This window comes from Rhinopithecus bieti, unplaced genomic scaffold, assembly GCF_001698545.2.
Source record: "Rhinopithecus bieti isolate Rb0 unplaced genomic scaffold, ASM169854v2 scaffold_52030, whole genome shotgun sequence".
Taxonomy (NCBI): Eukaryota; Metazoa; Chordata; class Mammalia; order Primates; family Cercopithecidae; genus Rhinopithecus; species Rhinopithecus bieti.
Genome location: NW_016821228.1, coordinates 967612 through 987336, shown reverse-complemented (window position 1 = coordinate 987336; position 19725 = coordinate 967612). Strand labels below are relative to the sequence as shown.

Below are 19725 nucleotides of genomic sequence, written 5' to 3'. Positions count from 1 at the left end.
AAAAAAAAAAAAAAAAAAAAAAAAAAAAAAAAAAGAGGTCAAGATCTATAAAATATACATAAGTTCCCCAAAACTGACATATTTAACTTTTCTAAAATATGAATTGCCAAAGCACGTGCATTTGCTGTCAGGAACACTCTGAGATCATTTCCCTGCTTCCGGGTACTCTTGTCCTCAGGTGATCTCATGCTGTCCTTTGCCTAAAATACTGCCAGTATCCTGCTATTCTTTGCCCAGCAAAACTTGGTTGCTCTTTCTTTCTTGTTAAACAGGTCAAATTTATCTCCCTAATATTTATGACCTGCTATAGATATATTTCTAGTTATATATTATTTCATAGCAAATCATCTCAAAACCAAATGACTTCAAACAATCCTCTTATTTCGCACAGTTTCTGAGGGTCAGGAATCTAGAAAGTGCTTACTGGGTAGTCCTGGCATGCAACCTTCCATGAGGTCGCAGTCAGAGGGAGGCTGGAGTTGGAATAGTGGAACTGAAACAGCTGGGGGCGAGTGAGGCATCCCTCTCCCTTCATGCGGTATCAGAGCTTCTCCCTGTGGTCCTTCTACCTGTGCTGATTTGCGCTTCTTCCCGGCTTCATAGGCTTGGTACAGTCAGATGGCTTCACGGCTGCTAAGGGCTCCAGTGTGATAGTTCCAGAGAAGCAGGGGGGAAGCCACGTGACCTTTGATAACCTGTGCTTGAAAATAACATAATGTCACTTTCTTTTTTTTTTTTTTTTTGAGACGGAGTCTGGCTCTGTCGCCCAGGCTGGAGTGCAGTGGCCGGATCTCAGCTCACTGCAAGCTCCACCTCCCGGGTTTACGCCATTCTCCTGCCTCAGCCTTCCAGGTAGCTGGGACTACAGGCGCCCACCACCTCGCCCGGCTAGTTTTCTTGTATTTTTTAGTAGATACAGGGTTTCACCATGTTAGCCAGGATGGTCTCGATCTCCTGACCTCGTGATCCGCCCGTCTTGGCCTCCCAAAGTGCTGGGATTACAGGCTTGAGCCACCGCGCCCGGCCATAATGTCACTTTCATTGTACACTTTTGGTAAACCAGTCTCGATGGATCCACAATCGAGAGCAGATGTAGACCTTAGCTCTTGATGGAAGAGGATCAGTGTCACATTATACCTCCACAGGAGCATGAAGAATAGGGGATATTGGTGTGGCCATCTTGGAAAATTCCAGGTGCTTCCCCTAGTAGGACTTTAACCTAATTATTCAACTTAAATCATATGGCTATTTGATTTCTATCTTATGTCCTCATTTCTCCTTTATTTCACCAAATATACCCTTTGATTTCTTTGATTATTGTTTATTAAATAGCCACTTTCTCAGGGTAGGTGGAGTGTATGTCCCTGCTCTGTTGATAGTGAGTGTGGCCTTCTGATTAACTTGGCCAGTTGAAAATTAGGAGATGTGATACAAGCAGAAACTTTGAGTGTGATATGTGATTTGGCTTGAATTTTAAACTAGTGTTCTACCATGAGAAGAGCTTACCCTGGTACTGGATGCTCCTTTAACCTGAGTTCCAGAATGAATAAATATGGAGCTAATCTAAAATCCACAGCCTAGAGCCAACTGCAGATGATAATTGTTTGGATCAGAATCATGCAGTCAAGCCAAGCCCCAATCAGTCAAACCACAGTCAATAAATACTTGTGCTCATAAGCCACTGAGGTTTTGGCAGTATCCTATGTGGCATTATTTTGGCAGTGGATAACTAATACATATCTCTTTGCTTCAGTTGAGCTCTTTTCTTTATTGTATCTTCTAACTTTCCATGCATAGTCTGACCTTTGTTCTGAGTATTGCTGAGTCTTGGAATGCTAGTCTCCATTCTCATCTGCTTTCAATTTTCAAGGCCCACCATATTTTCCTTCTTTATAAGGACTCAGGCCAGCTTGCTAAGTGGTGAGAGACTATGGGGAGAAAACAAACCATTCTAGACCACCTGACAGCCAATTGATCTCAAGCATGCAGAACATAAATGGGATTCGCAGCAACATCTATCCACCCACAGTGGACTACAGATGCTTGAATGGACTCAGCCAACTACAGACTTATGAGCAATAATAAATGATTGCTGTTTCAAGCAACTGTGTTTTACAATGGTTTGTTACCCAGCAAAACCTAACCGATACATGAGTGTTAATAAATACTACTCAAATATATTGAAACACAAGCTCATATTACTTTCTATGGCATATATTTGAATTCATTAACAATGCAAAAACATTTAAAGATGTATACTGTTTGCACAAATTACAGTAACACTGTGCTAAATAAGAAATATGCTATGCTTGGAATTTTCTTTAAGAATAATGAGAAACTCGATGCTTGCCGTGTTTTCTTTGTCTATATATTTAATTGATTACGTACTTTAGACTAGGGGCCTTATAGCATATCCACCATACAAGAGAGAAAATTGAGTATAGGAAACTTCTTTCTCATTACTTTCCTCATTTCCTCTCCCCTCACACGCTGCTCTCTGTAGCAATATCCATCTTCTTGTACATTATTGAATTTTTCATACTGTTTGAAGCTTCAGCACATTTCATGCTGTTTAATTTGCCTGGACCTTGTTTCTATTTTTCTTTGCCTATATAATGCCTACGATGCTTAAAATCTCAGTTGAAATATTACCTTCTCCAGAATGCCTTTCCTACTTCAAATTTGCTTGTAATTCTAATTTTTAGTATACCTACTCTTCCCTGTAAATAAGTCTACATTAGTCTGACTATAGGAGAAACAGTAACATGTACTAGTCTTTGAGAGACAAATCCCATTGTATAGGCAACAACTTCCACTTGTAAGGTAATTTTGTTTGTCTTCTGGGAAAGTCTTGGGTGTGAACAAGCAATCTAACAAGTCTGCAAGATCAAATGCAAAGGTGTGGATGAAACACAGAGTAAAACTGATTCCATTATTTCAGTAACAGAACCACAGGGTTTGCAGACATCACCCAGCACGTCTGATTCGCACCTCATTATCAGTTGTGGATCCTGAGGATTTACCCGCCTGCATGGTAGCAGATAGCTCCTGGAAATTGTCAACTGCCCTTGAACTTCACACAGATACAAATCATCAGCAGCTTTACTAACTTGATTCAGTGAACAAATGACTGAAGAAGGCCTGAAGGAAACGAGTGAGCACACACGTGCACACACACACACACATATATGATATATATACACAGTGACTATACCTCTACAAGCAGTTGTTCTAGAGTTCTTAACACCAACATTTTGGGGAAACAGTCAACACTGGGGTAACAATACTCTTTGATTATTCTAGAAAAGCACTGATTTAGTCCTTTTGACCAAATGTATTGTATTAATAGTATTCCTTTCACTCTCAAAAGTGCCCTAGTTTAGATACTCAATTGTATTGTCACTAAAATCATTCTTTTGATGCAAAATGGATCTTTCTGTATAACACTAGCAGTTCTTCTTCTTCTCCTCCTTCTCCTTCTCCTTCTTCTTCTTGTTTTCATTTTTAAGATGGAGTCTCTTCTTGTCATCCAGGCTGGAGTGCAATGGCACAATCTCAGCTGACTGCAACCTCCACCTCCCAGGTTCAAGTGGTTCTCCTGCCTAAGCCTCCCAAGTAGCTGGGATTACAGGTGCTGGCCACCATGCAAGGCTAATTTTTTTTATATTTTTAGTAGAGATGGAGTTTCACCATATTGGCCAGGCTGGTCTCAAACTCCTGACCTCAGGTGATCCGCCCACCTCAGCCTTCTAAAGTGCTGGGATTACAGGCATGAGCCACTGCATCTGGCCTAGCAGTTCTTTTAAATGTAATATTAGCCAGTCCTTCAAATAATGGGCATTCTTTTTTTGTTTTTACTGTTTTACTACTATTTTTATTGTACTCAATTTATATACAATAATATGTACTAATTTTAAATATACAGTTTGTTGAATTTTGATAATTGTGTTCATACATATGTATACCACTTTAAGATAAAAACAGTTTCATTACTCTCTAAAGTTTCTTCATGCTCCTTTCCAGTGTATTACCTAATTCCTCCAGAAAAGGGTGGATCTGGTTTCTGTCCTCATCATTTCGTTTATCTGTGCTACAAATTCATAAACGTGGATTTTTTTTTTTACTTCAGGTAATGTTTCAGCATTCATAACCACTGTTGACTGTTGTGTATATCAACAGTTTGTACACTTTTATTACTGAGTATGCATATTGCATAATTCATTAACCCATTCAACTAAGGATATCTTGTTGGGTTGTATTCAGTTTGTGTTATTATAAAATAAAGATGGTATGAAGATTTTTGCACATGTCTTTTTGTATCCAAAGTTTTAATTTTTCTTGGGTAAGAAACCGGGAGTAAAATTGCTGTGTCATAAGGTAGGCGTAGGTATAAATTTATTAAAACACTTCTCAACTCTTCCATCTGGGGTACCATTGTACACTTCCAGCCTTAATGTATGGGATTCCCAATTGTTCCACATTTTCACCAACACTTGGTCTTTACAGTCTATTTTTTTTTAGCCATTAGAGCAAGTGAAAGGAGTGACAATAATCTTTTGAATATAAATCACAGTCAAAAGTATTTTCTGAAAATGCAACTTACCATGATCACTGAAAAGAGTGATATTTTGATAAATCCAACTAACTACAAAATAAAGAAAACTGATTTTAAGTTTTCTAATTTATTTTAATGCTTTAAAATATATTTTAAAGACATTATATACCAACACTTGAAAAGAAAAGGATCGCGGGAACATACATATGTTGACTGTAGTTTTCCTTAATTAAATTTTTGCCCCCACTTTTATTTAGAAATCTATTCATATCTATAGTTCCTATTAAGTTCAATACTCAATCATTTCAAGGAGATTTGAGGCTTTTTTCATAGTCAAGTTGAAAATATATGGTACTGATCTTAAAATTCTAAAGTCTGAAGTGTTTTATAACTAGGTCAGAAAAATTAGATTCTTCTTAATTAGCACACTTTAGAGTAACATTATTCATAACACTTATCCAGAGAAAATAGAAAATCAGAAAATCTGAGGCCAAAATGCATGCTAATTTTGTTAAATGGTTATGAGATCACAGATTATTAAAATCTTTTATTTAAAATGAGTTATAGGAGATAAAGATAGCTGAGTAGCAGTTTCTGCCTGAATGCATTCATTTTATTTTAGACATCTGGTTATAATTTTAAGGAACACTTTTAGTAAAGAATATTGAAAAAGAAGTCTTTATACAGTGTTAGACTAAGAAAGAATTATCTAATTCAAGATAGAATTCAGTGTTTGTACTTGCCACCCACATAGTCAGGAAGAAAATGGCATAAAGGTAATTTACCTTTCTGTAATCAGTTCAATGCCTTAGGGTGCAATGTGGAGCAACACAAATTATTCAGTGAAAATCTTTTATAGCTATGGCTGATTATTATCCAAAGATGAGTCTCTATAGTATAACTTTGGGGAAAAATATTCAAGCTTAGCGTCAACCATCAATCACCATATTAGCAGAAATTCATTATCCTGTCAGTCTAAGAGTTTTGGATAAAATGCATTTGATGATTCTTAATGAATAATAACCTCTTTGCTAAGAAAGTAATTAGAAACACAATTTTATATCAAATAGAAAATAAATTTAATGTTTACTTACCAAAGCCACTTTACAATCCTGTTGTCTTCCAAATTTGTTATATAAATATTAGCATAGCACTCACCTAGTTTTACTATCTAAAATAGATATTATTTACAAATTCCATACTTATTGGCAAAAATGTAAATACATAATGATATGTAAAATTCTTATTACTTTAATTTTATCAAGACAAAGGTGACAATGCATTACCTTATGGGTAGCCACACAGAAGTACATATGCTGATTCATTATGCGTTATATAAAAGCTAAATTCCTTAAAGCTCAGATATCACGAAAAATAACTGTAGTAGCATCCATGATTAAGAAGAAAAAATCATAATAAGAAGGTCTTAAAGTACTTTGATAACAAAAGACATAAAATTAATAAAGCAAGTTAAGCATACATTGTACCCCTGTGAAATAGCAACGAAACTCAAAGCAGTCACCTGCTGCTGGACGCACCCATGGAAAAAATCTCGTTGGCTCTGTGACTCCCACTCACCCCATGTCCTTTACTTGAACTCAACCGAGCCACGGTCTCGGTCTTGGAAGTGTTGTGGCATGAATCTCCTCGATCTCTGCCTATTTTCCCTTTTTCTCCACAACTCAGTAATCTCTATCTTTCTATCAAGCTACTGCTATACTTACTTTGTTTCTTTTGTTTAAGGTAAAGTTCAAAATGTATTGAAGTATTTACATATTCATTAGAAAGCTAATATATTATTAGCTTTACTAGTATTTTTATTAGGAGCATTTGTGGTAGTAGATTAGTTACAAAGCTGCATGATTTTAGTGGACCACCTATGACCCTATGTTCAGCATAATCCTCTTATCCTCTTTAATTTTGATCCAATGATTCTGCAGAATATAAGGGGTTTTTTTGTTTTGTTTTGTTTTGTTTCAGAAACACACATATTGTGTTATAACAGATACGTCCACAAGGCACACACATATAATCATTTGCTAGGTACTTCTGCCATTCTCTAACTTAAAAGAGCAAATGGCCTATATCTAAATATTGCTATCCTGATCTACTTCAAGTGTTTGCACACACATGCACACATCCATACAGATACACACACACAAGCTATTTTCTACCAATGAGCATGATGATAGCATAAAACCTCTGAATGCCATAAGACATATTAAGAGGATTTGTTCATCAATTTAGCACTGTGGTAAGCATTTATATAAGTAGATTAGAGCATATTTACAGCTTCAGGAGCTTGCATCCACAGGGCAGGCACAGATAATACTCACAAAACTGTTCAAAGCAATTGCATAAGGCAGTGGAACTTTTGTCACAACAGTTGCCTCATCTAGAAACTATCACAAGAGTTCAGAGGAGGGGAGATCATTGGGGGTCCAAGTACATGCTCAAATCAAGTCAAATCCAATCTAAAGTGACTGAAGAAACTGGAAGAAATAGGAATATATGTCATCTTCCTGAGCATCAATTGTACTCAATGGTAATTTAAAACTTTAATATCTTTGTGAAATATGGCTAGGTGTGGAAGTCAGGTTTCAAATATGTAGGATAACTTATAAGAGCTTCATGTGTGGCAGGACACTTCAGTCCTGGCTGGACCACTCTTTCCACCCTCTATATCCAATACATGGCTTGTCTCTTATTCTATTTTTTTATTAGAAAAAAATGATAAACAGAAAGTTAACAGAGTCTCATACCAAATGCCCACATACAAACTATCCATATTGCATATTTTGCCTTATCTCTTTTAAATCACTTTGGAGAAAATGTAACATAAGGAATGCCTTCTTTGTAGTCCACGACCATATCAAATGCATAACCCTCCTTTCTCCACAGAGATAATGCATCTTCCTAAAGATATCATATACACTTGCTGTCAATGCTTGCATGCTGTTAACTATAAATATAATATACATATAAATCTATAATATATAGATATTTTAAATATTGTATATTCCTGTTTTGGTATTTTACAAGGCTTTTAGAAGAGATCATTTTATATAACATTGTGCAACTAGTTTGTTTTCATTTGTTATATATATTCTGAAGAATTACATAAATTGATATATTGATTACTAGATTATGCCTCATAATGACTAAAAAATATTCCATTTTATGATACACCAAAACAACTTTATCTCTCCTGCCTTTGATAGACATGTTTCTCTACTGCAAGCAACGCTACTAAAACACTTTTCTTGAGAGAAGAAAATGGATAGGAGACAGGATTAATGTGCAGCTTCCACTTTGACAGACAGAACAGTGTATGGAGACTTACATGCTGAACTTTTGCTCCAAGAATGTATTACTTTGTTTTACAGTGCTAATAAAGACGTACCCAAGACTGATCAATTTATAAAACAAAGAGGTTTAGTTGGATTTAAGTTCCACGCGCCAGGGGAGGCCTCATAATCATAGCAGAAAGCCAGGAGGAGTAAGTCACATCTTAACATGGATGGCAATAGACAAAAAAATGAGAGAGCTTGTGCAGGGGAACCCTTCTTTTAAAACTATCAGATCTCATAAAACTTATTCACTATCACAAGAACAGCACAGGAAACACTTGCCCCATGATTCAATTACCTTCCACCAACTCCCTCCCACAATATGTGAGAATTCAAGATGAGATTTGAGTGGGGACACAGCCAAACCACATCATGCCACCCCTGGCCCCTCCCAAACCTCATGTCATCACCTTTCAAAAGCAATCATGCTTTCCTAACAGTCCCCAAAGTCTTAACTAATTTCAGCATTAACTCAAGAGTCCAAGGCTCAAAGTCTCATCTGAGACAAGGCAAAACACTTCTGCCTATGAGCCTTTAAAATCAAAAGCAACTTAGTTACTTCCTAGATGCAATGAGGGTACAGGCATTGAGTTAATACAGTCATTCTAAATGGGAAAATTTGACCAAAACAAAGGGGCTACAGGCCCAGTGCATGTCCGAAATCCAGTGGGACAGTCAAATCTTAAAGCTCCAAAATGATCTCCTTTGACTCCATGTCTCACATTCAGGTCGTGCTGATGCAACAAGTAGATTCCCATGGTCTTGGGAGGCTCCACTTCTCTGGCTTTGCAGGGTAAAGACTCCCTCCTGGCTGCCTTCACAAGTTGGCATTGAGTGTCTTTTGCTTTTCCAGGCACATGATGCAAGCTGTCAGTGGACCCATTCTGGGGTCTGGAGGATGGTGGTCCTCTTCCTCACACCTCCACTAGACAGTGCCCCAGTAGGGACTATGTGTGAAGGTTCCCACCTCACATTTCCCTTCTGCACTGCCCTAGAAGAGGTTCTCCATGAGGACCCTGCCCCTACAGCAAACTTCTGCCTGGGCATCCAGACATTTCCATACATCTTCCAAAATCTAGGTTCCCAAACCTCAATTATTGACTTCTGTGCACGCACATGCTCAACACCATGTGGAAGCTGCCAGGGCTTGAGGCTTGCACCTTCTGAAGCCACAGTCCAAGCTGTACCTTCACCCCTTTTAGGCACAGCTAGAGTAACTGGGATGCAGCACCAAGTCCCTAGACTGCACACAGCATGAGGACCCTGGGCCTGGCCCACGAAACCATTTTTTCCTCCTAGGCCTCCAGGCTTCTCATGGGAGGGGCTGCCATGAAGACCTCTGACATGCCCTGGAGACATTTTCCTCACTGTCTTGGGGTTAACATTTGGCTCTTCATTACTTATGCAGGTTTCTGCAGCTGGCTTGAATTTCTCCTCAGAAAATGGGATTTTCTTTTCTATCACATTGTGAGGCTGCAAGTTTTTTGAACTTTTATGCTTCCCTTATAAAACTGAATACCTTTAACAGCACCCAAGTCACCTCTTGAATGCTTTGCTACTTAGAAATTTCTTCTGCCAGATACCCTAAATCATCTGTCTCAAGTTCAAAGTTCCACAAATCTCTAGGGCAGGAGCAAAATGCCACCAGTCTATTTGCTAAAACATAAAAGAGTCACCTTTGCTCCAGTTCCCCACAAGTTCCTCATCTCCATCAGAGACAATCTCTTCCTGGATTTCATGATTCATATCATTATCAGCATTTTGCTCAAAGCGATTCAACAAATCTCTAAGATGTTCCAAACTTTCCCACATTTTCCTGTCTTCTTCTGAGCCCTCCAAACTGTTTCAACCTCTGCCTGTTACCCAGTTCCAAAGTCACTTCCACATTTTCAGGTATCTTTTCAGCAGCACCCCACTCTACTTGTTCCAATTTATTGTATTAATTTGTTTTCATGGTGCTGATAAAGACACACCCAAGACTGAGCAATTTACAAAAGAAAGAAGTTTAATTGGACTGACAGTTTCACATGGCTGGGGAAGCCTCCTAATATGTCATCTTCCTGAGCATCAATTGTACTCAATGGTAATTTAAAACTTTAATATCTTTGTGAAATATGGCTAGGTGTGGAAGTCAGGTTTCAAATATGTAGGATAACTTATAAGAGCTTCATGTGTGGCAGGACACTTCAGTCCTGGCTGGACCACTCTTTCCACCCTCTATATCCAATACATGGCTTGTCTCTTATTCTATTTTTTTATTAGAAAAAAATGATAAACAGAAAGTTAACAGAGTCTCATACCAAATGCCCACATACAAACTATCCATATTGCATATTTTGCCTTATCTCTTTTAAATCACTTTGGAGAAAATGTAACATAAGGAATGCCTTCTTTGTAGTCCACGACCATATCAAATGCATAACCCTCCTTTCTCCACAGAGATAATGCATCTTCCTAAAGATATCATATACACTTGCTGTCAATGCTTGCATGCTGTTAACTATAAATATAATATACATATAAATCTATAATATATAGATATTTTTAAATATTGTATATTCCTGTTTTGGTATTTTACAAGGCTTTTTAGAAGAGATCATTTTATATAACATTGTGCAACTAGTTTGTTTTTCATTTGTTATATATATTCTGAAGAATTACATAAATTGATATATTGATTACTAGATTATGCCTCATAATGACTAAAAAATATTCCATTTTATGATACACCAAAACAACTTTATCTCTCCTGCCTTTGATAGACATGTTTCTCTACTGCAAGCAACGCTACTAAAACACTTTTCTTGAGAGAAGAAAATGGATAGGAGACAGGATTAATGTGCAGCTTCCACTTTGACAGACAGAACAGTGTATGGAGACTTACATGCTGAACTTTTGCTCCAAGAATGTATTACTTTGTTTTTACAGTGCTAATAAAGACGTACCCAAGACTGATCAATTTATAAAACAAAGAGGTTTAGTTGGATTTAAGTTCCACGCGCCAGGGGAGGCCTCATAATCATAGCAGAAAGCCAGGAGGAGTAAGTCACATCTTAACATGGATGGCAATAGACAAAAAAATGAGAGAGCTTGTGCAGGGGAACCCTTCTTTTTAAAACTATCAGATCTCATAAAACTTATTCACTATCACAAGAACAGCACAGGAAACACTTGCCCCCATGATTCAATTACCTTCCACCAACTCCCTCCCACAATATGTGAGAATTCAAGATGAGATTTGAGTGGGGACACAGCCAAACCACATCATGCCACCCCTGGCCCCTCCCAAACCTCATGTCATCACCTTTCAAAAGCAATCATGCTTTCCTAACAGTCCCCCAAAGTCTTAACTAATTTCAGCATTAACTCAAGAGTCCAAGGCTCAAAGTCTCATCTGAGACAAGGCAAAACACTTCTGCCTATGAGCCTTTAAAATCAAAAGCAACTTAGTTACTTCCTAGATGCAATGAGGGTACAGGCATTGAGTTAATACAGTCATTCTAAATGGGAAAATTTGACCAAAACAAAGGGGCTACAGGCCCAGTGCATGTCCGAAATCCAGTGGGACAGTCAAATCTTAAAGCTCCAAAATGATCTCCTTTGACTCCATGTCTCACATTCAGGTCGTGCTGATGCAACAAGTAGATTCCCATGGTCTTGGGAGGCTCCACTTCTCTGGCTTTGCAGGGTAAAGACTCCCTCCTGGCTGCCTTCACAAGTTGGCATTGAGTGTCTTTTGCTTTTCCAGGCACATGATGCAAGCTGTCAGTGGACCCATTCTGGGGTCTGGAGGATGGTGGTCCTCTTCCTCACACCTCCACTAGACAGTGCCCCAGTAGGGACTATGTGTGAAGGTTCCCACCTCACATTTCCCTTCTGCACTGCCCTAGAAGAGGTTCTCCATGAGGACCCTGCCCCTACAGCAAACTTCTGCCTGGGCATCCAGACATTTCCATACATCTTCCAAAATCTAGGTTCCCAAACCTCAATTATTGACTTCTGTGCACGCACATGCTCAACACCATGTGGAAGCTGCCAGGGCTTGAGGCTTGCACCTTCTGAAGCCACAGTCCAAGCTGTACCTTCACCCCTTTTAGGCACAGCTAGAGTAACTGGGATGCAGCACCAAGTCCCTAGACTGCACACAGCATGAGGACCCTGGGCCTGGCCCACGAAACCATTTTTTCCTCCTAGGCCTCCAGGCTTCTCATGGGAGGGGCTGCCATGAAGACCTCTGACATGCCCTGGAGACATTTTCCTCACTGTCTTGGGGGTTAACATTTGGCTCTTCATTACTTATGCAGGTTTCTGCAGCTGGCTTGAATTTCTCCTCAGAAAATGGGATTTTCTTTTCTATCACATTGTGAGGCTGCAAGTTTTTTGAACTTTTATGCTTCCCTTATAAAACTGAATACCTTTAACAGCACCCAAGTCACCTCTTGAATGCTTTGCTACTTAGAAATTTCTTCTGCCAGATACCCTAAATCATCTGTCTCAAGTTCAAAGTTCCACAAATCTCTAGGGCAGGAGCAAAATGCCACCAGTCTATTTGCTAAAACATAAAAAGAGTCACCTTTGCTCCAGTTCCCCACAAGTTCCTCATCTCCATCAGAGACAATCTCTTCCTGGATTTCATGATTCATATCATTATCAGCATTTTGCTCAAAGCGATTCAACAAATCTCTAAGATGTTCCAAACTTTCCCACATTTTCCTGTCTTCTTCTGAGCCCTCCAAACTGTTTCAACCTCTGCCTGTTACCCAGTTCCAAAGTCACTTCCACATTTTCAGGTATCTTTTCAGCAGCACCCCACTCTACTTGTTCCAATTTATTGTATTAATTTGTTTTCATGGTGCTGATAAAGACACACCCAAGACTGAGCAATTTACAAAAGAAAGAAGTTTAATTGGACTGACAGTTTCACATGGCTGGGGAAGCCTCCTAATATGTCATCTTCCTGAGCATCAATTGTACTCAATGGTAATTTAAAACTTTAATATCTTTGTGAAATATGGCTAGGTGTGGAAGTCAGGTTTCAAATATGTAGGATAACTTATAAGAGCTTCATGGCAGAAGGCAATAAGGAGCAAGTCACATCTTATGTGGATGGTGACAGACCAAAAATAAGAGAAATTGTGCAGGGGAACACCTCTCTTTAAAACCATCAGATCTCGTGAGACTTATTCACTATCATGAGAACAGCATGAGAAAGACTTGCCCCCATGATTTAATTACCTCCCACTGAGTCCCTCCCACAACACATGGAAATTCAAGATGAAATTTGGCTGGGGACACAGCCAAACCATATCAAAGAACCACTTCAGGAACATACCAGGGAAACTGAAAGAATTCAGAGGCTTTGAAAGAAGCACTGTGCTGCTGCAAACTCCATGAAGAGCCAAAAAACCGTGAGTTCCCAAAGTGTGAGAGGAGCAAAAGTCTGCCTCTGAACATATATCCCCACTGAGTATTCTGACAATCCAGATCACGGGCAAAAGATTTAACCTTACCTAGAGTTGAAATGGATTTAGGGAGCTAAGAGAAATATAAAAGTAGAAGAAACAGTGGGAACCAGGCACAGTGGGCTCACACCTGTAATCCCAGCATTTTGGGAGGCTGAGGTGGGTGGATCACCTGAGGTCAGGAGTTTGGAACCAGCCTGGCCAACATGTGAAACCCAGTATCTACTAAAAGTACAAAGTTAGCCAGGCGTGGTGGTGGGTGCCTATAATCTCAACTACTCAGGAGGCTGAGGCACAAGAATCACTTGAACCTGGGAGGCAGAGGTTGCAGTGAGCTGAGATCATGCCACTGCACTCCAGTCTGGGTGACAGAGCAAGATTCTATCAAAAAAAGAAAGAGAAAGAGAGAAAGAAACAAAAGAAAGAGAGAAGAAAGAAAAAGAAAGAAAGAAAGAAAGAAAGAAAGAAAGAAAGAAAGAAAGAAAGAAAGAAAGAAAGAAAGAAGGAAAGAAAGAAAGAAAGAAAAAGAGAGAGAAAGAGAGAGAGACAGAAGAGCCCTGTAGGCATTCCTTGTCCCCAGCTCAAACCCAGGGAAGCCATCCCTGACTTTATCTCACAGGGGTCCTTGATGAAGGCAGCCCACAGAATTGGAGAGGGGCTACAGGGTGAAAGAAGCTTCTAGTTGAATGTTGTAATAATTCTGACTGAGTATAATTTTGCCTGAGTAGAATCTAGGGGGTGAACAGGAAGTGCGGATACAAGCACAGAAGCCACAGCTGATGCTGTAGGTAGGTAGAGAGGGACAAGGCCTGAAAACCCTGCTTGCTTTCTCAGCAGGGAGGCCTGTAGCCTGGAAAAAGATCTCAGCACTACATACCAGCTGCCTGGATATAAACTCAGCGCTGTTGATGGGGCAGAGCGGGAGTGAGACTGCCCCTGCTGGCTGCATAGGAGCTGGGTGAAGCTTATCACTTCTGGCTTCCCTGGAAACCTGTATGAGACAACAGTGACAGCCATAATCCCCTTTGGAATATAACTCTATTGTCCTGAGAACCACCCCCTACCCCCAACAGTGACCACAGCAAGCCCCACCCAAACAGAGTCATAGCTCAGACACACCTAATCCTGTCTCCACCTGCTGGTCTTTCTCTACCTGCACTGTAGCCAAAGACAAAAGACATAAATTCCTTGGAGCTCTATGGCCCCCACCCATTGCCCGAGAAATGTGAATACTTATCCTGGCCAACTTAGGGCAAGCTTATATCCCTCTTCTGCTACCACAGCTGGTGATCTCTTGAAAGTGCCACCTCCTGGCTGTAGGCCAAGTTACAACAGAACAATCCTGCTCCATAGAAGGAGAAAACAACAGCTAATTCCACTACCTGCAACATCCTGGCTAACCAAAGGTCCTGAGCCTGTCCACATGACAACTTCACTGCTAGTATAACCAGCATTCAGTAAAACCAGTGTACTAAAAAAAAAAACTACAACCAGGGACTTTCACAGAGTCTACCTCACTCCACTGCCACCTCCAACAGAGCAGGCGCTGGTATCCATGGCTGGGAGACCTGAAGATGAATCACATCACAGGACTATTTACAGACAATTCCCAGCACGAACCCAGAACCTGGTAGCCCTGCTGGGTGGCTAGACCCAGAAAAGCAATAACAATCACTGCAGTCAGCTCTCAGGAAGCCCCATCCCTAGGGGAAAGGGGAGACAACCCAGAAATAAAGCCACATACTTACAGCCAACTGATCTTCAACAAAGCGAACAAAAACATAAAGTAGGAAAAGGACACCTTATTCAACAAATGATGCTGGGACAATTGGCAAGCCACATATAGAAGAATGAAACTGGATCCTCATCTTTCACCCTATACAAAATCAACTTAAGACAGATCAAAGAATTAAATCTAAGACATTAAACCATAAAAATTCTGGAAGATAACATCAGAAAAACTCTTCTAGACATTGGCTTAGGCAAAGAGTTCATGACCAAGAAATCAAAAGCAAATGCAAGAAAAATAAAGACAAATAGACAGCAATTAATTAAACTAAAAAACATCTGCACAGCAAAAGAAATAATCAGTAAACAGACAACCCACAGAGTGGGAGAAAATCTTCACAATCAATGCATCTAACAAAGGACTAATAACCAGAATCTACAAGGAACTCTAACAAATCAGCAAGAAAAAAACAAACAATCCCATCAAAAGGTGGGTTAAGAACATAAATAGACAATTCTCAAAAGAATATATACAAATGGCCAAAAAACATGAAAAAACGCTCAACATCACTAGTGATCAGGGAAATCAAAACCACAATGTGATGCCACCTTATTCCTACAAGAATAGTGATAATTAAAAATCAAAAAATAACAGATGTTGGTGCGAATGCGGTGAAAATGGAACACTTTTACACTGCTGGTGGGAATGTAAACTAGTACAACCACTATGGAAAACAGTATGAAGACTCCTTAAAGAAGTAAAAAAAAGAACTACCACTTGATCCAGCAATCCTACTCCTGGGTGTCTACCCAGAGGAAAAGAAGTCATTATATGAAAAAGACACTTGCATAGGCATGTTTATAGCAGCACAATTTGCAATTGCAAAAATGTGGAACCAGCCTAAATGCCCATCAATTAATGAGTGGATAAAGAAACTGTGAGAGAGAGAGATATATATATATCTGTATGTCATATATATCACAGAATATATATGATATATATATCTGTATATATATATCACAGAAATGGTATATATATTCCTATTATATATTCATATATATTCCTTTTATATATTTGCATATATTCCTGTTATATATTTATATACATCCATATTATATATTCATATATATTCCTATTATATATTCTATATATATTATTACGTATATATCGTATATATTAACGGAATACTACAGCCAAAAAAGGAACAACAATAATTGCATTCACACCAACCTGGATGAGCTGGAGACCATTACTCTAAATGAAGGCCCACTCAGGAATGGAAAACCAAACATTGGTATGTTCTCACTTATAAGTGGGAGCTAAGCTATGAGGACACAAACTACATAACGAATGAGATAATGGACTCCGGGGATACTGGAGGTAAAGGTGGGACAGAGAGGATGGATAAAAGACTCCCCACAAGGGTACAGTGTACACTGGCTGGGTGATGGTTGTATCACCATCTCAGAAATCGCCCTAAAGAACTCATCATGCGTGTAACCAACCATCATCTGATACCCAAAACTACTGAAAATAATAAAAATAAAACAAAAAAATAAAGCTTTTCTTCTGGTATCCTCCCCTTTGTGCATGTGCAAAAGTATCTTCAACTGATTCCTAGAAGTTGAAATGGCCAAGTCATCACTTATGCGCTGCTTCGCTTTAACAGTGACCATTACCCAATTGGTTAGTGTGGTGTTGAGGAGCAGTTTCTGGCCATTCAACAAATGATTGGTCTCTCTCCCTTCAGGCATTTCTGCACTACATTAGGTTTAGGATGGTACGATATGACTGGACAACAATTAACAAACAGGAAGGGTTTGTGATATTTACCATTTTTGGAGTACCAAAGTTATTTCTCATTTTTAATTTTAAGTTTGGTTTTAATTTTTAATTCCCTTGAGAGCATATAAGAAGGTTGGGGAACTTCATCCAGATCTGTATTATTGACGCCATTCGGTTTATTTAGCCATGAGAATTTCAGCATTGAGGAGTTCATATTATTGCAATTTTTCTATTGCATGGCTATATTTTCAAATTACCATTCATTCTGATTCTCCGTCTCTCACCTAGTTTTGGGTGTCCAGATTCTGGGTATATATCCAATGAAACAATTTGTTATCTTATAAATATATCAATGTCATTTCCTAGTTTGTGTTTCATCTTTGTATTTTGTGAACATACATTTTGTCATAGAGACTATGCTTTTAATTTAAAATATTTAAATGTTTATAAATTTATCTATAATTTATAATTTTTGCTTATTTAAATAGGATTCTTTCCTTACTGCTTCATTACATGTGGTGTCTCATAATTTTGCCTTTTTTCTTATTTGAGTTCGTTTCGGTTAGAAGTCAAAAATTTGTAATTTGGGATACAGAGACACTATATCTTATCCCTAAAGGATTAGACCTGTAGTCAGACACCGTGTATAAAATTCTCTATATAGTAGATTCATTTTTTAAAGTTAGGTCAACATTAATGAATAAAAGGTTTTTAAATATCTAAACACATCCATCATTTAGAAATCAGTGTTAACGATATTCCAAATAAGTGTAGTATCATCTTTAATTATTTTATCAAAGCATATTAATTCCAGGTTTTCCAGAGCCAAAAGAAGTGGTTCAGAATAGAAAAGAATGAGCAAAATAATACTTCTTAGTATTGTTAACGAGACTATATAAAGTCAGAAAAATATTCAGTGAAGATCATTTTATTATTTTATGTGACACTAAGTGGACATTTAAAGTATTTAAAGAATCAACAGAATGAGAATTCTGTTCAATAACGCTAACTGAAAAATTCAGACCAACCCTCCCAACAAAGACGCTAAAATATAACGGTTAATTTTCTTTTTAAAAATCTTCCTAAAGTAACAACCCTCACATAAGTTTTTACTACACCAAAACCTAGAAGAAGAAATGAATGAAACCATACAAGATCAGCACTCAAAACTGTTTTTGCCTCTGAGAATACATATATATATGTATATATATGTATATATGTGTGTGTATATATACGTATATTAATTATGGGAGAAAAATCCTCAGACATAATTGAATATTAGTGACAACGCAGGACCAAAGGAAAAACATAAAGTCCATGGTCCCCCTGAGATTTGAAATGTTTAAGCAGGAATCCTAATTTATTCCTTTTCTTTATGCACAAATTCAAAAAAAATAGATTTCAGAGTAAATGTGAATCACAACTAAACTAGTGCTCTCCCAAAGTTGCAGTCTAGCTTTGAACATCTAAGCAATGATCAGGAATTCTTCAGCCTAGAACTTAGAGTATAAGAGGAAAGACATGCAGCAATGAACAAACCGTACATTGTCTAGAGCAGAAGTTGGCAAACCACAGCCTCTGGCCACATCCGGCCCATCATCTGTTTTTGTAAATAAAATGGTATTTGAACATAGTTGCAACAATGTATTTCCATATTATTTATGGTTGCTTCAGCTCCACAGTGGCTGAGTTGAGTAGTTATGGCAAAGACAATATGGCCAACAAGGTCTAAAATACTTACTATGTAGATCTTTACAGAAGAGGTTTGCCCACCTCTGTCTAGAGCACACCTTCTGAGTTACCTTATTCTGATTCTGATATTTTATAGCTCTGTAGGTTATAAATAATTGACAGCAATACTCAAATTCTTGTCTGTAGACACGGAAAGCATCTCTCCCCCACTGTGACTGAAGAGAGTTTTATTTCCATTTGCACATTCATTTCCATATTCCTGATCTCTAAATATGTTTTCTGGATTTCCCTTTGAGCTACTTAAACATCTTCCCAGTTTCCTAATTAATGAGTTAAATAAAATCCTTAACACGGATTCATTTGTCCATCTGCATGAAGTCACGATTTTAAATTTCTTTCGAAAATTATTTTTTAACAGTGTTGTCAGATTAAATTGTCACTATTTGAGGTTGAGCTACATATTTGTGTAATAAAGTCATTCTTAGACAGCATATATTGACTTAATGATGAAATATGTAAGACTGCTGGGCCATTTTGCTATGCTGGGGGCAAATTTTTCCTGCAGTTTCATATTGAACCATTAGAATTCAGCAGACTAAATTGCATCAGATCCACTAGGATCTCATACGTTGAGATACATAAAGCTTATGACTCCACATATAGACGGTCTTGCTATTTGTAGAGCTGCCACACATTTGTGTCCTAAAAACCTGAGAACTCCAATAAAATGTGTTTTGCATGATTTCCATACAAAGTAAAATGTGGTGTGCTTATAATTTTATTTACTGCTTTGTTTAGTCTGGTTTTAAAGGAAAGGTTCTCTGTTTCAACAAGCTCAGTGAGAGCTAAATCTTGCACTTAAGTTTTACACATCCAATGATGAGACACATTCTCCAATGACGTGCTTCTGCTTCTGTACATTTCAAAATGTGTTTCTTTACAACTCATATATATCCAGTGCTGTGTGCTAAAAGAAATGCTGAAATAGATGACAACAACTGAACTATACATGAACATGACTGTGACACACCCAGTTATATCCCCCTGAACACAAACCAATGGTATCACTGTCTCTACCTCCCCTTACCTGAATCCCAAATGGACCTGATCCACCCTACGTGAAGGGACATGTGATAGAAAGGAAGGCAGAAG

General features: G+C 38.3%; 1 long non-coding RNA gene across 1 annotated transcript in view; it reads right to left on the bottom strand.

The window, feature by feature from the left end:
* LOC108520779 (uncharacterized) overlaps window positions 1-14311 on the bottom strand; it is a 40981-nt gene extending 26670 nt beyond the window's left edge. Inside the window, exon 1 of the long non-coding RNA XR_001883001.1 lies at window positions 14245-14311. This is a non-coding gene — a long non-coding RNA (uncharacterized LOC108520779). The remainder of the gene's footprint in view (window positions 1-14244) is intronic.
* Window positions 14312-19725: the final 5414 nt, after the last annotated feature.